This window comes from Triturus cristatus, chromosome 6 (assembly GCF_964204655.1).
Source record: "Triturus cristatus chromosome 6, aTriCri1.1, whole genome shotgun sequence".
Lineage (NCBI taxonomy): Eukaryota > Metazoa > Chordata > Amphibia > Caudata > Salamandridae > Triturus > Triturus cristatus.
This window is the reverse complement of record NC_140589.1, coordinates 98,624,971-98,651,902: the sequence shown is the minus strand read 5'-3', so window position 1 is coordinate 98,651,902 and position 26,932 is coordinate 98,624,971. Positions and strand designations below refer to the sequence as shown.

The window sequence follows — 26,932 nt, the reverse complement described above, 5'->3', positions numbered from 1 at the left end:
TGTCAGGATGGCCGAGAGGTCTAAGGTGCTGTGTTTAGGCCACAGTCTCCTTTGGAGGCGTGGGTTCGAGTCCCACTTCTGACATGCCTTTTGGAGATTTAATCTCCTTTATCAGGTTAACATCTGATGGAAGTTGCATCTGTTGGTCTTCACCTGGCACGTTATTCCGTTCTCCTCTTGTCAAGAGAGATGGGGTTTCTCATATATTTAGGTTCTATAACGTCTTGCTGACAAAGCGCAATCCTTACCAAATGAGCATAGGACCCATGTAAGAGGTCATCTGGAAGAGTCATGCTCTTGTATGCCCTGGCCAGACGGGCCCTGCAAATTTGGAAGAATGCCATGCATCTGGTAGACAACTGGACTCCAGCACACTTACAGCAATTTCCTTAGGGCTTTGATCAGGGGCTGCTTAAATTTGCATACTCCACCCTATGTTGTGACTTTGAGATCCCTTGTTGAAATTGCTTTAGCCAGCCAAGAGGTGGCTATTGTCTCAATTTCAAAGCAGCTTTGAGCCGTTCAAGTGGCTGGTGAATAGCACTTTCTCTTTGTTCGCCTCAAAGTTCTAAAGAGTTCTCCATAGGTCCTGCTCTGTACAGATTGTTCAAAGATCTGTTGGAAGTGCATATAATAGGATAAATAAATTGAGGGCATTCCTTTTCAGTACCTCACCTGCATGGCTATCTGGCCTCTGGAAGATGCTGGGAAAGCAAGTCAGGATGGCCGAGTGGTCTAAGGCGCTGCGTTCAGGTCGCAGTCTCCTCTGGAGGCGTGGGTTCAAATCCCACTTCTGACAGTCCTGTGTTTACTCTAATTTTTTTCTTGAGAAATATGATCATTTCCCTCGCAGTGGCTTATAGGATTGTCTTCTTGGAAGAGTGCAGTGAGTTTTTTTCGTGCTCTAGCCACTATTGGCCTAAGCTCTGTGCATTTTTTGGTTCCTAATATCTTTCTCACCCTTTAGATAAAAAAGCAGCATGGGGTCAGGATGGCCGAGTGGTCTAAGGTGCTGCGTTAAGGCCGCAGTCTCTCCTGGAGGCATGGGTTCGAATCCCACTTCTGACAAAACTTGAATTCCATTTTCTCTCTCAGTTCCTTTAGAATCTCAGCTAAAAATTGGCAATGTAAATAATATCTGAATAAGTACCAAACTTCAGTTTCAACTGCAAATGCATTTGCCCTATTCTATCTTTAACGTTAATGTAATATTCTTCTAGCACTCGTGGTGTTTTATATTTGTTTTGTGGGGTACTTTAAAAATCTTTTTTATGAAAGAAATGGGTTACATTAAGTCTTGTGATGTTTTAGGTTTCCAATAAGGAGGTTTTAAATTTTATGTCACGTCATTTTCAGATGCTTCATTCAAGAGCAGTTTCCACTATAGAATGCAGAGCAAGGGCAAAAATACAAGTGATAGAGCGAGTGAGTGAGAAGGAGTGTTGTGGAAGGAGAGAATGAAACAAAGACAGAGTGAGTGAACGGCAGGGAGGCATAGAAGAGGAGTCTAGTAGTGAAGGAGACCTGCTTTTCCCTGCTCTTGACCTCCCACCCATCCCCAAACAACCACAAACATACCTTCTGTGCAAAGTTGGTATGCAGAATTTCACGCCTCAGCAAGTGAGGGTGAGTCCCAGGCCAGGGGCTAAAGAGCAAAGGAGTGCCTGTGCTCAGACTTTCCCTGCTAGGGATAGTTTATCTGGAACAAGGCCTACTCTCTTGTATCCAGCAAGGATCTAGAAATCCTGCATGAATCTGCAAGGCACATTGGCAGCATAAATTTGCATAAACTGCCCCACCTATTGCCTTCCTACTTCCTGTGCTGTAGTTGTTTGTGTAGAGAGAGAGGTCGCAGGCAAGGAAATGTTGTGAGTCGGATACAGGACCCTAAATAGCTGGTGAGAGGTATGTGGTGTTCTAAAAGCATGAAAACTGTATACCTGTGAAATAAAGTGCTTTCGTATGTGTTCTTCTGTGTTTATTGTCCTGTGCATAAAGTTGCACCTTGTATTTGAAGGTTTAAATTATTTCAGGCTTGCATGGAGGTAGACGTTTCTGAGTAACTTTTATTCATTTCTTAAATGGCTATGCTGTCAGGATGGCCGAGAGGTCTAAGGTGCTGTGTTTAGGCCACAGTCTCCTTTGGAGGCGTGGGTTTGAATCCCACTTCTGACATGCCTTTTGGAGATTTAATCTCTTTTATCAGGTTAACATCTGATGGAAGTTGCATCTGTTGGTCTTCACCTGGCACGTTATTCCGTTCTCCTCTTGTCAAGAGAGATGGGGTTTCTCATATATTTAGGTTCTATAACGTCTTGCTGACAAAGCGCAATCCTTACCAAATGAGCATAAGACCCATGTAAGAGGTCATCTGGAAGAGTCATGCTCTTGTATGCCCTGGCCAGACGGGCCCTGCAAATTTGGAAGAATGCCATGCATCTGGTAGACAACTGGACTCCAGCACACTAACAGCAATTTCCTTAGGGCTTTGATCAGGGGCTGCTTAAATTTGCATACTCCACCCTATGTTGTGACTTTGAGATCCCTTGTTGAAATTGCTTTAGCCAGCCAAGAGGTGGCTATTGTCTCAATTTCAAAGCAGCTTTGAGCCGTTCAAGTGGCTGGTGAATAGCACTTTCTCTTTGTTCGCCTCAAAGTTCTAAAGAGTTCTCCATAGGTCCTGCTCTGTACAGATTGTTCAAAGATCTGTTGGAAGTGCATATAATAGGATAAATAAATTGAGAGCATTCCTTTTCAGTACCTCACCTGCATGGCTGTCTGGCCTCTGGAAGATGCTGGGAAAGCAAGTCAGGATGGCCGAGTGGTCTAAGGCGCTGCGTTCAGGTCGCAGTCTCCTCTGGAGGCGTGGGTTCAAATACCACTTCTGACAGTCCTGTGTTTACTCTACTTTTTTTCTTGAGAAATATGATCATTTCCCTCGCAGTGGCTTATAGGATTGTCTTCTTGGAAGAGTGCAGTGAGTTTTTTTCTTGCTCTAGCCACTATTGGCCTAAGCTCTGTGCATTTTTTGGTTCCTAATATCTTTCTCACCCTTTAGATGAAAAAGCAGCATGGGGTCAGGATGGCCGACTGGTCGAAGGCTCTGCCTTAAGGCCGCAGTCTCTCCTGGAGGCGTGGGTTCGAATCCCACTTCTGACAAAACTTGAATTCCATTTTCTCTCTCAGTTCCTTTAGAATCTCAGCTAAAAATTGGCAATGTTAATAATATCTGAATAAGTACCAAACTTCAGTTTCAACTGCAAATGCATTTGCCCTATTCTATCTTTAACGTTAATGTAATATTCTTCTAGCACTCGTGGTGTTTTATATTTCTTTTGTGGGGTACTTTAAAAATCTTTTTTATGAAAGAAATGGGTTACATTAAGTCTTGTGATGTTTTAGGTTTCCAATAAGGAGGTTTTAAATTTTATGTCACGTCATTTTCAGATGCTTCATTCAAGAGCTGTTTCCACTATAGAATGCAGAGCAAGGGCAAAAATACAAGTGATAGAGCGAGTGAGTGAGAAGGAGTGTTGTGGCAGGAGAGAATGAAACAAAGACAGAGTGAGTGAATGGCAGGGAGGCATAGAAGAGGAGTCTTGTAGTGAAGGACACCTGCTTTTCCCTGCTCTTGACCTCCCACCCATCCCCAAACAACCACAAACATACCTTCTGTGCAAAGTTGGTATGCAGAATTTCACGCCTCAGCAAGTGAGGGTGAGTCCCAGGCCAGGGGCTAAAGAGCAAAAGAGTGCCTGTGCTCAGACTTTCCCTGCTAGGGATAGTTTATCTGGAACAAGTCCTTCTCTCTTGTATCCAGCAAGGATCTAGAAATCCTGCATGAATCTGCAAGGCACATTGGCAGCATAACTTTGCATAAACTGCCCCACCTATTGCCTTCCTACTTCCTGTGCTGTAGTTGTTTGTGTAGAGAGAGAGGTCGCAGGCAAGAAAATGTTGTGAGTCGGATACAGGACCCTAAATAGCTGGTGAGAGGTATGTGGTGTTCTAAAAGCATGAAAACTGTATACCTGTGAAATAAAGTGCTTTCGTATGTGTTCTTCTGTGTTTATTGTCCTGTGCATAAAGTTGCACCTTGTGTTTGAAGGTTTAAATTATTTCAGGCTTGCATGGAAGTAGACGTTTCTGAGTAACTTTTATTCATTTCTTAAAAGCCTATACTGTCAGGATGGCCGAGAGGTCTAAGGTGCTGTGTTTAGGCCACAGTCTCCTTTGGAGGCGTGGGTTCGAATCCCACTTCTGACATGCCTTTTGGAGATTTAATCTCCTTTATCAGGTTAACATCTGATGGAAGTTGCATCTGTTGGTCTTCACCTGGCACGTTATTCCGTTCTCCTCTTGTCAAGAGAGATGGGGTTTCTCATATATTTAGGTTCTATAACGTCTTGCTGACAAAGCGCAATCCTTACCAAATGAGCATAGGACCCATGTAAGAGGTCATCTGGAAGAGTCATGCTCTTGTATGCCCTGGCCAGACGGGCCCTGCAAATTTGGAAGAATGCCATGCATCTGGTAGACAACTGGACTCCAGCACACTTACAGCAATTTCCTTAGGGCTTTGATCAGGGGCTGCTTAAATTTGCATACTCCACCCTATGTTGTGACTTTGAGATCCCTTGTTGAAATTGCTTTAGCCAGCCAAGAGGTGGCTATTGTCTCAATTTCAAAGCAGCTTTGAGCCGTTCAAGTGGCTGGTGAATAGCACTTTCTCTTTGTTCGCCTCAAAGTTCTAAAGAGTTCTCCATAGGTCCTGCTCTGTACAGATTGTTCAAAGATCTGTTGGAAGTGCATATAATAGGATAAATAAATTGAGGGCATTCCTTTTCAGTACCTCACCTGCATGGCTGTCTGGCCTCTGGAAGATGCTGGGAAAGCAAGTCAGGATGGCCGAGTGGTCTAAGGCGCTGCGTTCAGGTCGCAGTCTCCTCTGGAAGCGTGGGTTCAAATCCCACTTCTGACAGTCCTGTGTTTACTCTAATTTTTTTCTTGAGAAATATGATCATTTCCCTCGCAGTGGCTTATAGGATTGTCTTCTTGGAAGAGTGCAGTGAGTTTTTTTCGTGCTCTAGCCATTATTGGCCTAAGCTCTGTGCATTTTTTGGTTCCTAATATCTTTCTCACCCTTTAGATGAAAAAGCAGCATGGTGTCAGGATGGCTGAGTGGTCTAAGGCGCTGCGTTAATCCCGCAGTCTCTCCTGGAGGCGTGGGTTCGAATCCCACTTCTGACAAAACTTGAATTCCATTTTCTCTCTCAGTTCCTTTAGAATCTCAGCTAAAAATTGGCAATGTAAATAATATCTGAATAAGTACCAAACTTCAGTTTCAACTGCAAATGCATTTGCCCTATTCTATCTTTAACGTTAATGTAATATTCTTCTAGCACTCGTGGTGTTTTATATTTCTTTTGTGGGGTACTTTAAAAATCTTTTTTATGAAAGAAATGGGTTACATTAAGTCTTGTGATGTTTTAGGTTTCCAATAAGGAGGTTTTAAATTTTATGTCACGTCATTTTCAGATGCTTCATTCAAGAGCTGTTTCCACTATAGAATGCAGAGCAAGGGCAAAAATACAAGTGATAGAGCGAGTGAGTGAGAAGGAGTGTTGTGGCAGGAGAGAATGAAACAAAGACAGAGTGAGTGAATGGCAGGGAGGCATAGAAGAGGAGTCTTGTAGTGAAGGACACCTGCTTTTCCCTGCTCTTGACCTCCCACCCATCCCCAAACAACCACAAACATACCTTCTGTGCAAAGTTGGTATGCAGAATTTCACGCCTCAGCAAGTGAGGGTGAGTCCCAGGCCAGGGGCTAAAGAGCAAAAGAGTGCCTGTGCTCAGACTTTCCCTGCTAGGGATAGTTTATCTGGAACAAGGCCTACTCTCTTGTATCCAGCAAGGATCTAGAAATCCTGCATGAATCTGCAAGGCACATTGGCAGCATAAATTTGCATAAACTGCCCCACCTATTGCCTTCCTACTTCCTGTGCTGTAGTTGTTTGTGTAGAGAGAGAGGTCGCAGGCAAGGAAATGTTGTGAGTCGGATACAGGACCCTAAATAGCTGGTGAGAGGTATGTGGTGTTCTAAAAGCATGAAAACTGTATACCTGTGAAATAAAGTGCTTTCGTATGTGTTCTTCTGTGTTTATTGTCCTGTGCATAAAGTTGCACCTTGTGTTTGAAGGTTTAAATTATTTCAGGCTTGCATGGAGGTAGACGTTTCTGAGTAACTTTTATTCATTTCTTAAAAGCCTATACTGTCAGGATGGCCGAGAGGTCTAAGGTGCTGTGTTTAGGCCACAGTCTCCTTTGGAGGCGTGGGTTCGAATCCCACTTCTGGCATGCCTTTTGGAGATTTAATCTCCTTTATCAGGTTAACATCTGATGGAAGTTGCATCTGTTGGTCTTCACCTGGCACGTTATTCCGTTCTCCTCTTGTCAAGAGAGATGGGGTTTCTCATATATTTAGGTTCTATAACGTCTTGCTGACAAAGTGCAATCCTTACCAAATGAGCATAGGACCCATGTAAGAGGTCATCTGGAAGAGTCATGCTCTTGTATGCCCTGGCCAGACGGGCCCTGCAAATTTGGAAGAATGCCATGCATCTGGTAGACAACTGGACTCCAGCACACTTACAGCAATTTCCTTAGGGCTTTGATCAGGGGCTGCTTAAATTTGCATACTCCACCCTATGTTGTGACTTTGAGATCCCTTGTTGAAATTGCTTTAGCCAGCCAAGAGGTGGCTATTGTCTCAATTTCAAAGCAGCTTTGAGCCGTTCAAGTGGCTGGTGAATAGCACTTTCTCTTTGTTCGCCTCAAAGTTCTAAAGAGTTCTCCATAGGTCCTGCTCTGTACAGATTGTTCAAAGATCTGTTGGAAGTGCATATGATAGGATAAATAAATTGAGGGCATTCCTTTTCAGTACCTTACCTGCATGGCTGTCTGGCCTCTGGAAGATGCTGGGAAAGCAAGTCAGGATGGCCGAGTGGTCTAAGGCGCTGCGTTCAGGTCGCAGTCTCCTCTGGAGGCGTGGCTTCAAATCACACTTCTGACAGTCCTGTGTTTACTCTAATTTTTTTCTTGAGAAATATGATCATTTCCCTCGCAGTGGCTTATAGGATTGTCTTCTTGGAAGAGTGCAGTGAGTTTTTTTCTTGCTCTAGCCACTATTGGCCTAAGCTCTGTGCATTTTTTGGTTCCTAATATCTTTCTCACCCTTTAGATGAAAAAGCAGCATGGGGTCAGGATGGCCAAGTGGTCTAAGGCGCTGCATTAAGGCTGCAGTCGCTCCTGGAGGCGTGGGTTCGAATCCCACTTCTGACAAAACTTGAATTCCATTTTCTCTCTCAGTTCCTTTAGAATCTCAGCTAAAAATTGGCAATGTAAATAATATCTGAATAAGTACCAAACTTCAGTTTCAACTGCAAATGCATTTGCCCTATTCTATCTTTAACGTTAATGTAATATTCTTCTAGCACCCGTGGTGTTTTATATTTCTTTTGTGGGGTACTTTAAAAATCTTTTTTATGAAAGAAATGGGTTACATTAAGTCTTGTGATGTTTTAGGTTTCCAATAAGGAGGTTTTAAATTTTATGTCACGTCATTTTCAGATGCTTCATTCAAGAGATGTTTCCACTATAGAATGCAGAGCAAGGGCAAAAATACAAGTGATAGAGCGAGTGAGCGAGAAGGAGTGTTGTGGAAGGAGAGAATGAAACAAAGACAGAGTGAGTGAACGGCAGGGAGGCATAGAAGAGGAGTCTAGTGAAGGACTGGGTTATTCTTAAGACCCAGCGGTGCCAGGGAACAACACCTGAAACATTCGTGGGTTACCTGTTCTGGCGTACCAAACACAGAGACACGGGACACTTCCAGCGACGTCAGAGATCAGCGTTTATTTACTGCAGGGATACAGAGGTCACAAGAAGTACACAACGTGTAGGTTCTCGTAGACTGCTTCAAATTCGTAGAAGTGGATCGCTCCTTTTATACAAGTTTTTGCCATAGCACAGTATGGCGAACAAAGGTTACAACTCAGTTCCCACAATAAACTTCAAAAGGGTCGCGTTCATGTTTCAGGAGGCCGGAACATAATTACAACAGTCTTGCCGGTTCCCAACTGTAAAAACATATTCCCTCCGCAATAAACACATTCCATCCTAACCATAAACACATTAAGAGGAAGGACGAAAAACAGATGCAAGGAAAGGACAAGAATACACAACAGGTTAGAAAAAAGTGTCAGGGGCAATAAAGAAAATTCGATAGAAGGGTCAAAGACCTCGTGTCTAATGTATGCGTGGCTGAAACAATAGACCGGAGCGGCAAGATGAGCCTTGAGCGGGGCCATCTGCCTTACTCGTGTCATTTCCCTCATCGTAAAAGTCACCTCAAAGAAACACGTGTCCTTCGTGCAAGCTTGAAAGTCCCAGGGTCACGAAGCGGACAAAAAGCCCGTTCGCTGGCTACCTGAGGGCAAGAAACAAAATGGATGCTGTATCTAAAATGGAACCCGAGGGTTCGGATGAACAAACCCAAAAATGAGACAAACCATACGTGGCTGCATAGCGAAACTGCGTACACCCACTATACTCGTCATTTGCGGTTCGTAGATACCAAACTCATCCATATTCGTCACCACTCAAAAAGTGCCGTCCCGTCTCATACGGAACCTCAGACGCTCCTTTTGCCCTCATGTAGGCAAGCACTAGTCAAGATCGGAATCTATATCAATATTCATCAGATCGTTCAGCTGCTGCTGGAACATCATCCTATTCATCAACGTCTCCTTGGTAACAGATGGCCGCCTTATACACGTCGCAGCACATAGGCCACATAAGGCAGGACCACACTGTACACAAAGACAACACGTGAACAGAAACGTTACAACAGCCCCTACGATCATTAGACTATACTCAGTCTCACTCAGATCCTTATAGGCCTGCACTTCCTCATCTGGAATGAGCGATGCATCAAAAACATCTCTATCCAGATCTGCTATGGCTATCGCCAAAGGCTTGTGGTACGGCCCAGGACCAAAATTGACAGACCGTGGCTCTCGACTGGGGTAGGAATCTAGTGCACTACGGAACATAGTTTGGAATGCTCGAGCTGAACCCTGGGAGCTGTATGGAAGGACCAAATACGGAATACCCCTATCCATGGTGTGTGGCATTAACCCACATACCCAACAATTGGTAGTATTCACCACCAACTGATGCTGATGTAGAAGTTGAACAAAGGAATTATTCATGAATTCCGCACGCCTAACCTGCTCATGTTGAGGCAAAGGATGAAAGGAATGTGGGGAGACAGTGGTGAGGGAACTTAGGTTAGGAGAAAAAGTAGGTGAAGCAGAAGGCAAGAACAACGGCACTCCGAAATACACTCCACCCACCAATAACATAGATAAGGCCAGAAACAGTAGAAACACCTGAAACAAAAAACATTTTGTTCGTACAACCCTCCATAATTCTGATCTCTGTGCCAACACCCTTTCTTCTTCCAACAGCTTAGAGAATGCCATCCTCTACAAACCGTCCGTGACGTACTTGACGCACTTCGTTCTGAGTAGCGATTATCAATCCCCAGGAGTTCCCAGAGATCGACAAAAGTAACCAACCTAGCGTCAGAAACCTGCTAAACAGAAAGGAGTACCCGCACGGCCCTACGGTGACCCGGATGACGAGGTTTCCACGAAACGTTCAAATTTATTACAAGTCTCTTAGCAGTGGAAAAGCACAAAAAAACTCAAAAAGAAAGGATGTAATTGTCCATAATATTCGTAACGTCAAAAACCACTATACTGTTAATTTTTATTAGTCCTTGAACGAAGAAAGTATCGACTTCTTCCAGGTCGAGTTTGCTCTACAAACAATTGTTCAGCTGACGCAACAGTGTTCGATGAAGTGGACAACGAGTCAGACCTTGGGTTCTCTACTACTGATGACTCCACATGTGGATCTGGCAGTGACGAATCCTCCTCCACAAGCTGAGCGTAGCTAAATGGCACAAAGTGCAAAGGAGTCTCAGTTTCTGTGGCCGAAATCCCAGTCCTCACCCAACCGTCAGTTGGTAAGGGGATCGGTACCTTCTTTGTGTGGCTGGCATGCACCCAGTTTTTCCGACCCTCCAGTCGAACCGCTGTCCTCGTCGTCAACAAGACTTGAAAAGGTCCAACGAATCTTGGCTCCAAGTTACGCTTTCGACCAAAATTTCGGGTAACCACCCAGTCTCCTGGCCGGAGCTGGTGTCCAGGACCCTCTGTCTGCGCCGGTAGAGCTTCAAGGACCTGTTGATGGATTAACCGTAGTTTAGTGGTCAAATCATGCAAGTAATCAATTAACATTGGATACTCAAGACTATCAAAAGCCCTAGGCCTCGGGACTCCCCAAATATTCGCAGGGCGACCGAACACAATCTCATATGGGCTAAGCCCTACTCGAGAGTGTACGGTTGCTCTGGTCGATAGGAGAGCCAGAGGCAAGGCATCAGGCCATGACAGACCAGTCGTAGCTTGAACCTTAGCGAGTTTCAGCTTCAGGGTACCATTGTACCCTTCAACCAAACCCGCTGCCTGAGGATGATTAGCACTGTGGAATTTCTGTCGAATTCCCAGGCCCTTACACACACTCTGCATTACACTTCCCACAAACTCGCTTCCATTATCCGACCACACAATCCGTGGCATTCCGTACCTAGGAAAGTACTCCTTCAGCAGGATTTTTGCTGTGGACAGGGCAGTGTTATCCTTAAGAGGATAGGCCTCAATCCATCTGGAGAACGCGCAAACCACAACCAAAACATACTTCAGGTTATTGCATCTCTCCATATGGATAAAGTCCAGCTGGATAACCTCAAAGGGACAAGCAGGAGGGGCGAAATGACCAGGCGGAGTGGGGGTGCCTTTTCCGGGATTATGCATCAAACACACCATACAATTCTTAACCACTCTTTCGGCACACTTAGCAATACCCTCATTCCTCCATACAGGGGACAAGAACTTACATATTCCTTTCGCACTAATATGTGACAACCCATGAGCCATCGTCACAACAGCTAATACATACGCATCTGGTAACATCCACCTCTGACATTCCGTCAGGTCAACCCAACATCCATGCATATCCAATTTCCCTGTACTTTCTTTCCACTTGGTCTTTTCAGCTTCAGTAGCTTCGTTCTGAATTGCTTTCACACTCTCAACAGTATTTTCACACATACCAGTCTCCGTCGGCCACCTCACTGAACTCGTAACATACATTCGAGTCGCAATATTCTTAGCCGTTTCCTTAGCAATCTCATCCGCAAATGCATTACCACGACCAACATCATCCGTCACTTTCCGATGTGCACTGCATTTAACGATCGCCACTTGTTTAGGCAACGTAAGTGCATCCAAAAGATCATTCACAAGATGCCCGTGTTGAATCTTCGTACCATGCGATGTCATAAATCCTCTTTCTCTCCACAATCTTCCAAAGTTATGCGCAACACCAAATGCATACTGACTGTCAGTAAACACATTCACTCGCTTTCCCTTCGACAGAACACACGCTCTTGTCAATGCAATTAACTCTGCCGCTTGCGCGGAATTCTGGTTCAATCTCGCAGTTTCCACAACCGTGCTCAACGTCACCACAGCATACGCAGTCGTCACATCGCCATTCGGCAATTTGAAGCAAGAACCATCCACATACAAAGTACCATCGGGATCTGCCAAGGTAGTGTTTTTCAGGTCCACACGACCTTTTGTTTCTTCCTCAGTCCGTAAATAACAATCATGTGGCAGCACATCATCTGATTCCATATTAATCGGCAACAATGTCGCCGGATTCAGTACATTACAACGTTTGATCTGTATATGACTTGCCAAAAGGGTCAGCTCGTACCCAGACAACCTTGCACTCGTCAGATGTTGAGTCTTTGTCCGATTCAAGAGCGTATCAACTGCATGCGGAACCATTACTATGAGCATATTATCCATGACCAAACCCGCGGATTGTCGAATAGACGCCGCAGCTGCCGCTGTCGCCCTCAAGCAACTCGGCAACGCTCTAGCTACTGGGTCTAAGGTTGAGGAAAAATATGCACACGGACGCTGCTTATCACCAAATTGTTGCGTTAAAACACTCAACGCACAACCGTCCCTCTCATGGACGTATAATGTGAAAGGCTTACTGTAATCAGGAGTACCTAACACAGGAGCCGAACACAGTGCATTACGTAATTCAGAAAAACTTTTCTGACATTCCTCCGTCCAAGGCAAAGGAGTCGAAACGTCCTTGCACGTGAGAGCTACCAATGGCTTCGCTAACAGTGAAAAGTTCGGGATCCACTGTCTGCAGTATGACGTGATACCTAGAAAGGCACGCACATCTCTCTGAGTTGTTGGCACAGTCATTCGAGCAATTGCTGCAATTCGTTCAGGGGTCAACCTTCTTCCCGCCTTTGACAATAAGTGACCTAGATAGGTAACTTCTTGACAACAATATTGCAGTTTGGAAGGTGACACTTTATGATGTAAAGCACAGAGATGCTGTAACAGAGACACTGTAGCGGCTCTACAGAGCTGTTCAGTGTCAGCAGCGACCAACAAATCATCAACGTACTGAATCAAGGCTGCACCAGCCGGTAACACAAACGCATCAAGTTGACTCTTAAGAGCTTGGCTGTAAATTGATGGACTCTCACAGTAGCCCTGTGGTGCGCGCTTGAATCTGAAGCTGCGACCACCTAATGAGAAACCGAACAAATCTCTGCTTTCCTCAGCAATCGGAATGCTAAAGAACGCATTCTTCAGATCGATCACCGAGAACCATGATGCAGTGGCTGGAATCAGAGTCAGTAAAGCTGTAATGTCTGGCACCACAGGAAACTGCGGAACAACGACTTTATTTACCTCCCGTAAGTCGATAACTAGACGGTACACAGGAGGCTTGGAGGGATCCGTTCGTTTCAGAATAGGCAACACGGGACTATTGCACACATTACCCCGTGTCTCCTCAATAACATCTTTACCAATCAGATCGTAAATGATCGCTAACAGTGCCCTTTCACCATCAAGGGAAATACGATACTGAGGTATACGTGGCAAACGCGCACCAACTTTCAGTTGGACAACATAAGGTGGTATATCCAACAGGCCCACGTCATTGGGACCTGTCGCCCACAAGGAGTCCGGAAGAGATCTCAATGCCGATGGGAGCTTGTCGATCGATAAATACATAGGGGAAATCACGCTCTTACCCAACGTAAGCTCCACACCCGTAGGAGAACAGTACAAAGTCGCATGTAACCTTTTCAACAAATCTAAGCCCAAAAGATTCTCACCACAACCAGTAGTCAAAATCAAAGGAGCTTCTAGCTCATGAGACCCAATTGTAAGGGGCAAAGGGCTAGAAACTGGATTGCTAACGGGGGCGCCAGAAAATCCAACGGAAACATTCGTTAAGCCAGACAAAGGCGCGCCAGGGAGTTTCGAATGCATGATGGAACTTTTTGCTGCACCAGTGTCCAACAGAAAAGGCTCAACGACGCCCAAAGTGGCTACTGCAACATAAGGCCCTCTCTGATCAACCGGAACTGATACTTCTCCCTTCCTTTGTCTATGGCTGTCCTAGTAGATACCATCCGCATCAACATCACACTCAACATAGCAATCATCCACGTGATACTGTGCAGACCGACCGGACGATGGTTCGCGCCGATCGAAACAATTGTGCGAGTCCGAAGACGTGGCAAAGCGTTCGGCCTGATTCTGGGTAACTCCGCGACCTCTACCACGGGAAGCCTGTTGAGGACCACTACGTCCTCCTCGAGCCGACACACCATTGGTCCTATCACGGAGAACCGGACAATCGAACTTCAGATGGCCCTCCCCACGACAATATGCGCATTGATTATATCCCAGCACAAAGCGAGGTGCGGGCGAAACATTTCGCGTCTGTGATCTGGAGAACTGTGGTTGTGATCTGTTTAGCTGCTGTGTATCACTGAAATTCGAACGCGGAGGATAGGCTTGCTGCAATAAGACCTTAGTTTTAAGATCCTTCGTTTTCTTATCTGCACGCTCACTTTCCTCCTTTTCTCTATTTTCGTAATATTGGGCCGTAGCCAATATTTGGGCAGTGGTAGAAACAGCCCACGAACTCTCAGAATTCTTCAACTTGTTGCTAAGGTCGGGCAACAAGTTCGATACAAACTTATCAACGAACAGCCGCTGACCACCCTCAGAACCCATGTCCTGACCACTATGATCAACAAACGCTTCCTCAAATCTCGTAAAGAAATCAGAAACGCTTTTATCCCTCTTTTGCTTGCACGCTGATAATTTGTCCCAATTGACGCGCATCGCTGGCATAAGTGTTTTCATGAGGGTAATTATCCTCTGAGGCAAAGCCACAATAATCTGTTCAGGTTTAGCCCCACCGACCTGCCGGGCATCTGCCGCTGTAAGGGCAGCCCAGTCACCGCCTAGCTCGGCTGCGTGATTCTCGTGACGAATTTTCGCCCAAATCGGCTGAGGCACCACATTGCCAAACAACATGTCAATATCGGCTAGGTTCATAACAGTAGCATCCACCAATTGGGACAGCTCCTTGTAATAACCCGCAGGATTCTTACGGGGATCAGGCAAGGATTGCTTCACTTGTAAAACTTCCGATCGTTTCCAAGGGAGGTGTATCCACACTCTCTGGAAATGGCCTGGGACAGGAGGGTTAGCAGCAGGATCACCTGGCATCCATACCGGGGGAACTTCCCGCATGGGATATTGACCAGGTTGTGCCATCCATTCCGCAGTCTCGTCCTTAAACAACGCACGAGGTTGCACCGTACATCGAAAGGATAACAAGCGTTCTAGGGCCTCTCGAACTTTGTCACCCACGATTACACCCGTGGCAAACCGAAGCTGTAGCTCGGAAACCTCAGGTGGTATACCATCAGCTATATCATCGTCCCACTCCTCTTTCAATGACTTACACAATTCTTCGAACACAAATCGTTGCGTGGGCACATTAAACTGAGAAAACGTTTCAAACACTACACGTGGGGTGTATTTAACAGGGTTACGAATCCATCTACGTGCCGTTTTCACCAACGATTCACGTTCTCTACCATCAGGAAGCTGACTGCGTCTTTGAGCGACATCTGAAAGAGTCGAGCCAAGTATCGGCCCGAAAAGCGGAGAATAAAGAGAAGCAACAGCAGTCAAGAGACGACTACGAACAGAAGGAGAAGAGGAAGAAGATGCAGGCGTAGCAACAATAGGGGTGGAAACAGTAGAAGTAGACGCAGCAGCAGGAACAACGGGAATGACAGGCTGAGGAGGGACTTGGAAAGGCGCAGTAGGGAGAGAAGCCGAAACAAGAGGATGTACGATCTGTGGCCCAAGGGGATTCGGAAGTACGGGAGGAACGGCGGGCTGACCAGCAGCCGCCAAAACAGCGGGTTGAGGAAGAGGTGGACGAACGGGACCCATAACATCGGGAGCATAGGGAGGTGGCGATTTCATCAGATAAGACAAGAGCGAATCCTCCATCGCTTCTTCTCCTGTCTTATCAATATTAGAAGGTAGCACCGGATAACATTTATCCACTGCCATATGGTGAAGCCGAGCACTAACTTCCTGCTCTTTCTCATCTTTGTCTAACTGATATTGTTCTGCATTGCGCATCACCGTGATAACACCTTCTCTTTTATTTTTCTTATTCTGTTTGATTTCTTTCTGCTTGGCCTCTTTCCGCCATAACCGGAAGGAATCAAACATGGCCGGCCTAGCTTTCTTTTTAAATAATTTAGCTTCCAAGTTATCTAAAACGGTAGTCTCGAAACTACCATGAGATGGCCAACTAAGGACGCCATCATTTTTAGTGTAGCGGACCCAATATTCATTATATACGATAGGACCCACGCCATGACGACTATAGAGCTCGTAAATTGGAGTTCCAACCGGAGGTATCGGACATGAATCCTCCAGCCGGGAATCCATGCTGCAACATTTGAGAAACCCAAACAAAGTACTACGGCCAGGCATCGTGCACACTAACCGAGTATACAAACTTCAAGGGCTATCGAATTACGATGTCCTCGCAAAAAAATGCAAGACCCTCGGTTTTTGGCAATTGCAATCGTCAAATAAAACCCAACAACTAAGAACCACGAATGCTATGGAACCATGCAAACAACAAAGCAACACTGGGAGCGACCCACAAATACTTAACTGAGAGAACAATGGCGTCACCAGGAAGGCCCGTTGAGCGTCTCGCCGTACAAAGGACTACGCCAGGCGCCAAAACAGGTCGACAGTCAGGGCATCGGTCCGTCGCAGCCGTCAGGAGGCGGGGATCTTCGCGGGAAAAGACGTCGGGCCACTTATTTCGACAACTGGATCGATGAAGCGGGGTGCACCTTCCCTCGGCGATTTCACACGAAGTTCCTCACGATCGTCGGGCTTTGGACCGGTACCGTTGATGTCGCCCCCCATTGGGCGCCAACTGAAGGACTGGGTTATTCTTAAGACCCAGCGGTGCCAGGGAACAACACCTGAAACCTTCGTGGGTTACCTGTTCTGGCGTACCAAACACAGAGACACGGGACACTTCCAGCGACGTCAGAGATCAGCGTTTATTCACTGCAGGGATACAGAGGTCACAAGAAGTACACAACGTGTAGGTTCTCGGAGACTGCTTCAAATTCGTAGAAGTGGATCGCTCCTTTTATACAAGTTTTTGCCATAGCACAGTATGGCGAACAAAGGTTACAACTCAGTTCCCACAATAAACTTCAAAAGGGTCGCGTTCATGTTTCAGGAGGCCGGAACATAATTACAACAGTCTTGCCGGTTCCCAACTGTAAAAACATATTCCCTCCGCAATAAACACATTCCATCCTAACCATAAACACATTAAGAGGAAGGACGAAAAACAGATGCAAGGAAAGGACAAGAATACACAACAGGTTAGAAAAAAGTGTCAGGGGCAATAAAGGAAATTCGATAGAAGGGTCAAAGACCTCGTGTCTAATGTATCCGTGGCTGAAACAATAGACCGGAGCGGCAAGATGAGCCTTGAGCGGGGCCATCTGCCTTACTCGTGTCATTTCCCTCATCGTAAAAGTCACCTCAAAGAAACACGTGTCCTTCGTGCAAGCTTGAAAGTCCCAGGGTCACGAAGCGGACAAAAAGCCCGTTCGCTGGCTACCTGAGGGCAAGAAACAAAATGGATGCTGTATCTAAAATGGAACCCGAGGGTTCGGATGAACAAACCCAAAAATGAGACAAACCATACGTGGCTGCATAGCGAAACTGCGTACACCCACTATACTCGTCATTTGCGGTTCGTAGATACCAAACTCATCCATATTCGTCACCACTCAAAAAGTGCCGTCCCGTCTCATACGGAACCTCACTAGTAGTGAAGGAGACCTGCTTTTCCCTGCTCTTGACCTCCCACCCATCCCCAAACAACCACAAACATACCTTCTGTGCAAAGTTGGTATGCAGAATTTCACGCCTCAGCAAGTGAGGGTGAGTCCCAGGCCAGGGGCTAAAGAGCAAAAGAGTGCCTGTGCTCAGACTTTCCCTGCTAGGGATAGTTTATCTGGAACAAGGCCTACTCTCTTGTATCCAGCAAGGATCTAGAAATCCTGCATGAATCTGCAAGGCACATTGGCAGCATAAATTTGCATAAACTGCCCCACCTATTGCCTTCCTACTTCCTGTGCTGTAGTTGTTTGTGTAGAGAGAGAGGTCGCAGGTAAGGAAATGTTGTGAGTCGGATACAGGACCCTAAATAGCTGGTGAGAGGTATGTGGTGTTCTAAAAGCATGAAAACTGTATACCTGTGAAATAAAGTGCTTTCGTATGTGTTCTTCTGTGTTTATTGTCCTGTGCATAAAGTTGCACCTTGTGTTTGAAGGTTTAAATTATTTCAGGCTTGCATGGAGGTAGACGTTTCTGAGTAACTTTTATTCATTTCTTAAAAGCCTATACTGTCAGGATGGCCGAGAGGTCTAAGGTGCTGTGTTTAGGCCACAGTCTCCTTTGGAGGCGTGGGTTCGAATCCCACTTCTGACATGCCTTTTGGAGATTTAATCTCCTTTATCAGGTTAACATCTGATGGAAGTTGCATCTGTTGGTCTTCACTTGGCACGTTATTCCGTTCTCCTCTTGTCAAGAGAGATGGGGTTTCTCATATATTTAGGTTCTATAACGTCTTGCTGACAAAGCGCAATCCTTACCAAATGAGCATAGGACTGCTCCGGCCCCTCGCTATCGGAAAGAAACCATCCTCTGCTACCAACTGCTCCGGCCCATTTTAGTATCTCGCAATTATCTACTAGAACCCACTCTGGTCGTATGGAACTTTTTACTTGCCCAATAGCGTGGAGGGAAAACACAATTATCAAAATTACTGTCCACAATTTGCCATAATCAAGGACTCGAGACTTAATCTCTTGGCTCTCTAGTTTTTATTATCAGCATAAAGATTTGAAGATACAAAGTCCTCAATACGAGGCACAACAAGTACATAGGCACTAACACAAATGCTACCCTACGAAGAATCCGCATACGGCTCTGCCCTGGGCTGCTCTGATCTGCCTCCACCCTCGGGGTGCTTTCCCTAATACAGAACCCCAAATCCCAGAACACGCCCTTTGCGCCTCCTCTTCTGCGGGGTCGTCTTTCAGTAAATTTCCACAGAGCGCTGTCCAGTTCCGTCGTCCATCGCTTGGCCTTGAGTCCCAGACGCCATCCGCACTAGGAGTTACGATTGGCACATTCCAATGCACTCCCATGTCTGGCTTTTACTACATAAGTCAATTTGTGAACAAAGAGCTTCTCTACTAACGAGCAACTGTCCTTGCACCTGGGGTGAGATCATGCAAGGCAGACATACTTCACATCTTTTAACTTGCAATTTACTACAGCCTAAAACCTCTACTGGAATAAATCCTTTTGGCCTATTGCCCTTGGCTAACATAAGAAAATACCAGGCCTTTCGCCTCAACGATATATGCGAATTCTGGCCACTACTTCGGTTACACAAGCAGGTTTAAATCACAGTATTGACATTTACGTCTTTCTTTCATGTGTGGTCAAACTAGACAGTCTACAGACACGAATTCTAATCTACACGTTTTAACATCACATTGTTCAAAAGGACTAAGCTCTATGCATTGCTTCAATATATACATAAGATGCTTGTACATAGCTAACACTTCTATTGAAATCGACATAGGTTAGACAATTCTTAATACATTGCACACAAAATACCTGAGTACACATTTGATTATATGCGGGTGCCAACTAACAGTAAATATAACGCACCCCTACAATTTTCAAAACTTTTAAGCGCTACATCAGTTCCCCCCTTTGATGACATCCGTCATCACACCATTACATTTCTCTTCTTTAGAACTGATTTAAACCACACTAGTCATAACTTTGCCATGTCGAACTCCCTCCATTCTCTTAAGACTCTCGTATTGCTGCTCCTGAAACTTCGCCATTCTTTTCTCATTTGCTCTAAGAGCTCTTTCAACCTTGCCTCCTTGATACCACTTCCATGCTTTCACGCATCCCCACAAACAAATCACGCAAACTACAGCAATGATAATTGGCTTCAGCACTGATCCAAGAAATCCTCTTCCCAAATTCGCAAACCACGTTCCCACTCTTCCAAATCCTTGCCCAATCTTCTCCCACACATTCTCCTCCGTCAAATCCATAATCTCCTTGTGAATAGTCGTGATGTTATCTATGTACTTCCCTATCTCCTTCGTGTTGTCTGGAATATATGTGCAGCATTCCTGAACCTTCAATAATTTGCAGACCCCGCCTTCTTTGGCTAATAACACGTCTAAAGCAAGGCGATTCTGCATAACCATATTCCGTATCGACAACATCTCTCCAGCCACCAACAACAAGGACCTCGCCGTATTCATAGACAACTCGTCAACTACAGTCGCCAACCTCCTGATCTTCACATCATTCAACACCACACCCATACTAGGTATCATTGCTCCGTATATATCCCCAATCACTGCACCTGCATTTGTAGCCCTACGTCTTCTAGACTGTCGCTTCGTCTCTAACAACTCCAAGTCCTCTGTGTGATAAATCTTCGGGAATATGATAGCCAAATAGCATATGCCATACCAATTTGCAGGCAGTCTGACATACGCATTCTTTCCACATACATAATACACTGTCGGAATTACTTGTACCACCCCTTGCATAAAGTTCTTAACAGAGGCTTCCAAAGTGAAGGTCTGAGAACAGGTGCTATGTCCCACTGCGACCTTATCCGTATCGGATTGCGGCCGTCCAATACACAAATTCCCTCTCTGTACCTCATCTAACGCTATTGGTCCTTAACTTCCCTTAGACTTATGAGCTCTCTCCTCCTCAGTCCAATCTACTGGGCTATCTCCGGTGTCTCGTGTCTGGGTCAATTTCCTATACCTGTCTTCTACTTGATCAATGAATTTCTTCTCCGTCTCAGACAACGCACATGTCAGGTTATTCCTGTGAGCATGCGCCGTATCCAACTTCACAGTCGGTCTAAAATACTTCAGGAGCCTGTCCTCTTTCTTATAATAATCATACTTATTCAGATGTTTAATTGCTGGAACTTCAGGAAGTACCGTATCAAAATTCGAAAAGAAATACTCGAACTGCCTCCTGTCATAAAATAGACTGAGCAATAAACTACAAGAAATCCCATATGTCAATGGGAGATGATGGTACTTGATACCCTCATCCACTGAAGCAGGCAACTGCATGCACACATAACAATCCTTCACATCCATCGCATCAACATACTCGTACAGCAACTTTGCATAAGCATTAAGCTTAAAATCACCCCTCGACAAATCCATGTGGAGTCTGCGATCATCCCTCAACTTCGATATTTCCTGTTCTCTGATACTGACACCTCTCTGCCCTGGGGTATTAGGTGTGGGTGCTCCCTGAACCTTCCCCTCTTGCCTGTGAGCCACCATGTATGAACTTATCACTACTGCAAATATGGTGACTATCACAACTCCTATCAATGTGCCTATTATCAATTTAGCCCTACGATGTGGGTTTGCAGGATCTGCAATCTTCGGAATATGCTCAATGTCCAATACAGTCTCTGAAAGGGTAAGTCTCTTTCTCATTAATGTCTCTTTCGTGAACTTAGGCAACCCTCCCTAACTTTTCTTCGTTCTATAACGGAAAAATCCCTAATTTTGTTCTTCTTCCGCTCGGGTCTAGGTTATCTTCTTTTCTGCTTGCAACCTTCTCAAATCAATCTAACATAAGCGCTGGTCCCAACAGTTCCAGGACTCCCTGCAATATTTCGAGCTTAAGGATAATCAGTTCTTGTGGATCTGGCAATGCTGTGAACGTCGGGAACTCTAAATTGTCCAAGATCATACCTCGAATGACACTCAGAAATGGCGGACTCGGAATATGAATCGTCAATATTCCTTCGATCTCCAATCCCGGAACTTTCAGCAACACTTCCACTCTCTGGAGCGGGACACTGTTGACCAATGTCATCGACCTCAATCTTCCCGTGCTCGGTAACCCTGGCATCAGTCACTGGGTATGCCCACTCTGGTGAGGCGTACTTCCGACTTGGCACCCTAGTTCTCTTTGATCTTCTCAGAGTACCTTGAGGATGCTCCTCGTCGCCTGATTCTTCTTCTGGTTCCTCCGAAACTGGTGCAAGATCTGTGTCCGGTACCGACCTTAGGTTTACCCGATTCTGTCTTGCGGGCCAAACCCTTTCTGCTTCGGTGGCACCTTCGGTCTTCCCTTCGATACCCTGTGCACTAGCTTCCTCCTCCTCGGCAGAACTTGATTCCGTACTGCCCACTGCACCTCTTGCTCCTTCGCCTGTTTCTGGGTCTGTACTTGTTTCACGTTCTCCCTCAGCTCGATTCAGTGCACCATCAGCTGCTTCAGCAACCCTTACAGCTTGACTGGCCCTCTCAGGTGTTTCTATCGGCTCTCTGGGATCTTTGTTCTCGAGAGGGGCTGTATCTTCCAAGGGTGCTGGAACTCTACGGGTATGAGAAGCGTGCACCCAATTTGGTAAACCTCCACACTTGACGGCTGTGTTCGTGACAAGGATCACCTGAAAGGGGCCGCGCCACCTAGCATCCAAACAACTCTTCCTCACGTGCTTGCGGACTAGGACCCAATCGCCTGGGTCCAAGTCGTGGCACCGGTCACTCGCAGCTGGAACCGTTGCTGTCTGCACCTGCTGAGACACAGAACGGACCACGTCAGCAAGGCCTTTACAATAGTCCAGGATCATATCATCAGTGATATTTATCAAAGCAGTAGCAGGTATGGCAGGCAAACGCATCGCTCTTCCCATGAGGATTTCATGGGGTGACAACCCAGTCCTTCTATCTGGCACACTTCGAAGGCTCATAAGGACCAAGGGTAATGCGTCAGGCCATTTCAGAGACGTGGACGAACACACTTTCGCCATCCGAGCCTTCAGAGTTCCATTCACCTGCTCCACTATCCCTGAAGCTTCCGGTCTATAGCTACAGTGTAACTTCTGATCTATATTCAAAGCTGCACAAAGCAACTTCATGACTTCGCTGTGGAAATGAGTTCCTCTGTCCGATTCAAAGGACGTCGGGAACCCGTACCTTGGAATGAGTTCCCTCAATAATAGTTTTGCTACTGTGAGTGTGTCACATCTGCGTGTAGGGTATGCCTCCACCCACCTGGAAAAGACACATACTATCACTAATATGTACCTCAACCCATTACACTTCGGCATTTCAACAAAATCGAGCTGCATCCTATTGAAAGGTCCACCTGACCTCCCTATGTGACTCAACGTCACAGCAGTTCTCTTCCCTACATTCATCTGTTGGCAGGTGACACACCTCTGACACACGGTTTCAGCCACTGCCCGAAACTTCGGGTTATACCAAGTCTGACGAAACACTCTCATCATTGCATCCCTACCAAGATGTACAGCACCATGTATCAACCTCGCCATGGGATTCAACAAACTTTCCGGCAACACTGCTCGTCCATCATTCGAAACCCATATATCCACATCTCCCTTCTCACATCCAGCTCGTATCCAGCTGTCTCGTTCCTGATCCGAGACCCCTTCCTGAAGCTGTTTCAGTTCCTCCCATGAGTCTGCCATTGCTAACATCTGACCATACGCCACTTCCTCCCCAGTTTCCTCAATGTGGGTCTCCGTGAAATTGCATCCCTGCTCTGCACAAAATCGGGCTACCTCATCAGCATAGTTGTTACCCAATGAAACAAAATCATTTCCCTTTGTGTGTGCAGCACATTTAACAACAGCAATTTCATCAGGACCTTGCAATGCTTTTAGCAATTTCCGTACATGATCACCATTTCTTATGGGAGAACCTGAAGACGTCATGAACCCTCTCTGGGACCATAGCTGTCCGAAGTCATGAACCACACCAAACCCATACTGGCTGTCCGTGTAAATAGTTACACGGATCTTTTCCGCTGCCAAACAGGCACGAGTCAGAGCAATGAGCTCAGCCACCTGCGCGGAGTGTACTCCTTCTAAACAAGCGGCTTCAACCACCCCCGTGATGGTACATACAGCAAACGCTGCTCTCAGTCGACCAACACCATCTCTTAAACATGAACCGTCCACAAAGAAAATCTCATCTGACACTGGGAGCGGTTCATCAACAATGTCTGGTCTCGGTTTGGTGCATAGTTCAGTCACATCGAGACAATCATGGTCCTCACAATCTTCATTATCATCTATTTTGGGAACAGGTAACAATGTGGCAGGATTTAAAACAGCACACCTCTTCAATATCACATTATCGGCTGCAAGGATAACTTGCTCATAACGAGTCAGCCTATTATTCGTGAGGTGCTGTGTTTTAGTCCTAGTCATCAACAACTCAACAGAATGTGGCACATGTACAGTCAGAGGATGACCCATCACAATGCTCTCACATCTCTCGATGCTGACACCTGTTGCCGCAACGGATCTGAGACATCCGGACAACGCAGAAGCTACCGGATCTAAAGTATCTGAGAAATAGGCAACTGGTCTACGGACACCTCCATGATTCTGAGTTAACACTGCTAATGCGCAACCTTCTCTTTCGCAGCAGAACAATGCAAATGCCTTGTTGTAATCATGCATTCCCAACGCAGGAGCGCTACATAAGGCTTCTCTCAGCCTCAGAAATGATTTCAAACAGTCGTCATCCCATGGTACCGGATCACTTACATCCTTTCGCGTCAGCCGCTGTAAAGGCTTCGCTTCAAAGGAAAAGTTTGGGATCCACTGGCGGCAATAGCCCACCATTCCCAAAAACATTCTAACTTCCCTCTGCGTCGAGGGAACCGGCATTCTCAAAATCGCATCAATGCGATCTGGAGACACCTTCCTTTTACCCTTCTCAATTCTGTGCCCCAAATACTGCACCTCAGGTAAACAGTATTGCAACTTGCTTGGAGACACCTTGTGACCATTCTCTCCCAGGAAATTCAGCAACGCAATTGTATCAGTCCTGCAAGCGTCTTCTGTTTCTGACGCAACAAGCAGGTCGTCAATGTATTGCACCAAAACGGAGTTTTGTGGCAACACAAGACTCTCTAGGTTTTTCTTCAAGAGTTGATTGAAAATCGATGGGCTCTCCGTATACCCCTGTGGGATACGACACCACGTTAATATACGATTCTCTAGCCTAAATGCAAAAAGAAATCTGCTCTCTTCGTGTAGGGGAATCGAAAAAAATGCTTGACACAAGTCAATCACCGTGAACCATCCAGCTTCACATGGGATCTGAAACAGTATCACAGATGGATTCGGTACCACTGGACAACATGGACCAACTATGTCGTTTATTTTTCGCAGGTCTTGTACTATTCTGAACTTTCCACTTGGTTTCTGCAGTCCCATAATGGGCGAGTTACATGGACTACCCATGATCTCCACCAGTATTCCCTGCCTAATCATAGACTCGATCACAGGTTTGATCCCAGCAATCGTTTCAGGGGATAATTTATACTGAGGTGTTCTCGGAAATTCCGCATTTGGCTTAACCTGTATCTTCACTGGTTCCACTCCCCTGACTAAGCCAATCTCCTCTCCACTTAGGTCCCACACGTCAGCCGATACTGTTTCCCTCAAATCCTGTGGAAGCTCCTCCCCTGTCAAAGCCGGGTACACTTCCACACACACCCGCTGATTTGCAACCTTAAAGGTCGCATCCTCATCTCTTGTCTGCACCTCTACTCCTTTCGGGGTACAGTAAATTGTGCAATTGAGCTTGCACAATAAGTCTCTCCCCAACAAACAAACAGGACTAGAATCGCACACCACGAACTGATGTCGATCCCTAAAGTTTCCTATCCTAACTGGAATCGGTTCTGTCAAAGGGCTAACTAGCCTTTTGTTCGCTACTCCAACCACTTGTATGCTTTCTCCAGAAAGGGCTACCCCCGGAACTACTGCTGATCTTATCGTTGACCTGGTAGCCCCCGTATCTACCAAAAAGGTAGTAGGGTGTCCATCGAGTTCCGCTTCCACAAAAGGTCCTCTCTGATCTACCTCTAAAATGGCTCTAAGTAGGCAATCATCATCCTGGCCTAAACTTAACTGGGCCAGCAAATCTGCATCCCTCTCCTCTCCTACTTCGAACATGGGCATCTGCAAATAAGTCCGAGCTCCCTGCTGTATGTTCTGTATTCTGGGTGGCTGGGGAACCTGCACTTGCGAGATGCCGGTCCCCCCTTGCATCATTCTCGGTACAGTCACCGTCTGTACCTGTTCCGCCCCAGGGACCTGACCCATTCCTCCCTCCATCTGCGGCTGATTATAGGGGTTCAAGGGGCACTCGCGCCTCCAGTGTCCCACCTGGTGACACTGGTGACAAGCAGTCGTCTTTTTCAGGATCGCTACATCTATGCCTGTTCTAGGGTCCACGGGCCTCGGCCTTCCCTGACCCTGCACATTCTGATTCCCTGTCTGATAATTTCCCTGTCTCCGCACCACTGGACCCCCATTCGGCGGTCCCTGAGCAGCTTGCATCTGAATGAGCAATAGGTTATCCTTCATCTTCTTGTGCTTTGACTCAATCTCATCCGTGCAGTACCTAGCGTACCGCAAGATTTCATCTACGGGCTTATTCTGCCAACAGATCAAATGCTGCTGTATCATGAGACTGACCTCGGGCTTCAAACCCAGCACGAACTTAGACACAAACTGTCCCATGTCCTTCGTTTCCAGCTCGTCCAGGCCACTGTACTGCTTAAAAGCTTTCAAAAGTCTCTCATAAAACTCATGTACTGTCTCCTTTGGCTCCTGCACCGTCCTGTCTATTTTCACCCAATCAATATCTTGGGGTGAAACCTTCGATTTCAACCAGGTAATTACTTTCTTATACAGCCTCATCACTACTGGCGACGGACCATTTGTAATCAGGTTCCTATCAGGCTCATAGTCCGGCCAATCAACAGCAATTTTACATGCGTTCCACAGATCTCCTGGAACCACAATATCGAATAAGGTATTTAAGTCTATCCACAACACCTTCGATATTTTGACAAAACGCTCAACCTGCTTGTACCACTCTGCAGGCTTCTCCCTGAGCCTGGGAAAATCATTCGTAAATGATGCCAAATCCCCCCTGCTCCATGGTACATGCACATATCCTCCATTCGCCACTTCCCTAAGGGGAAAGGTCTTTGCTAGTAGCAATCCCTCTGCCGGAGTTCCTCCTTCCGCTCCCCTTGAGGTCTTTTTCTTTGACCATTTCTCTTCCCACTTATCAAGCGTCAACCACGGCCGCATGGCTAAAACCAGTTCTCTAGTATGTGACCTCAGTCCAACAACCCTCTTCTCCTCTAGCTCCCGCTCAGTATAATGCATCCTATGA

At 46.1% G+C, this 26,932-nt stretch overlaps 6 non-coding genes across 6 annotated transcripts; all 6 read left to right on the top strand.

The window, feature by feature from the left end:
* The first annotated feature begins 1 nt into the window (after window position 1).
* TRNAL-UAG (transfer RNA leucine (anticodon UAG)) lies at window positions 2-84 on the top strand. The gene has a single exon. It is a non-coding gene; the product is annotated as a tRNA-Leu (tRNA).
* A 632-nt stretch (window positions 85-716) lies between these two features.
* On the top strand, window positions 717-799 carry TRNAL-CAG (transfer RNA leucine (anticodon CAG)). Its single transcript has one exon. It is a non-coding gene; the product is annotated as a tRNA-Leu (tRNA).
* Window positions 800-4,183: 3,384 nt separating this feature from the next.
* Window positions 4,184-4,266, top strand: TRNAL-UAG (transfer RNA leucine (anticodon UAG)). The gene has a single exon. It is a non-coding gene; the product is annotated as a tRNA-Leu (tRNA).
* A 2,008-nt stretch (window positions 4,267-6,274) lies between these two features.
* On the top strand, window positions 6,275-6,357 carry TRNAL-UAG (transfer RNA leucine (anticodon UAG)). Its single transcript has one exon. It is a non-coding gene; the product is annotated as a tRNA-Leu (tRNA).
* Window positions 6,358-7,258: 901 nt separating this feature from the next.
* On the top strand, window positions 7,259-7,341 carry TRNAL-AAG (transfer RNA leucine (anticodon AAG)). Its single transcript has one exon. It is a non-coding gene; the product is annotated as a tRNA-Leu (tRNA).
* A 10,671-nt stretch (window positions 7,342-18,012) lies between these two features.
* On the top strand, window positions 18,013-18,095 carry TRNAL-UAG (transfer RNA leucine (anticodon UAG)). The gene has a single exon. It is a non-coding gene; the product is annotated as a tRNA-Leu (tRNA).
* The last annotated feature ends 8,837 nt before the right edge of the window (window positions 18,096-26,932 follow it).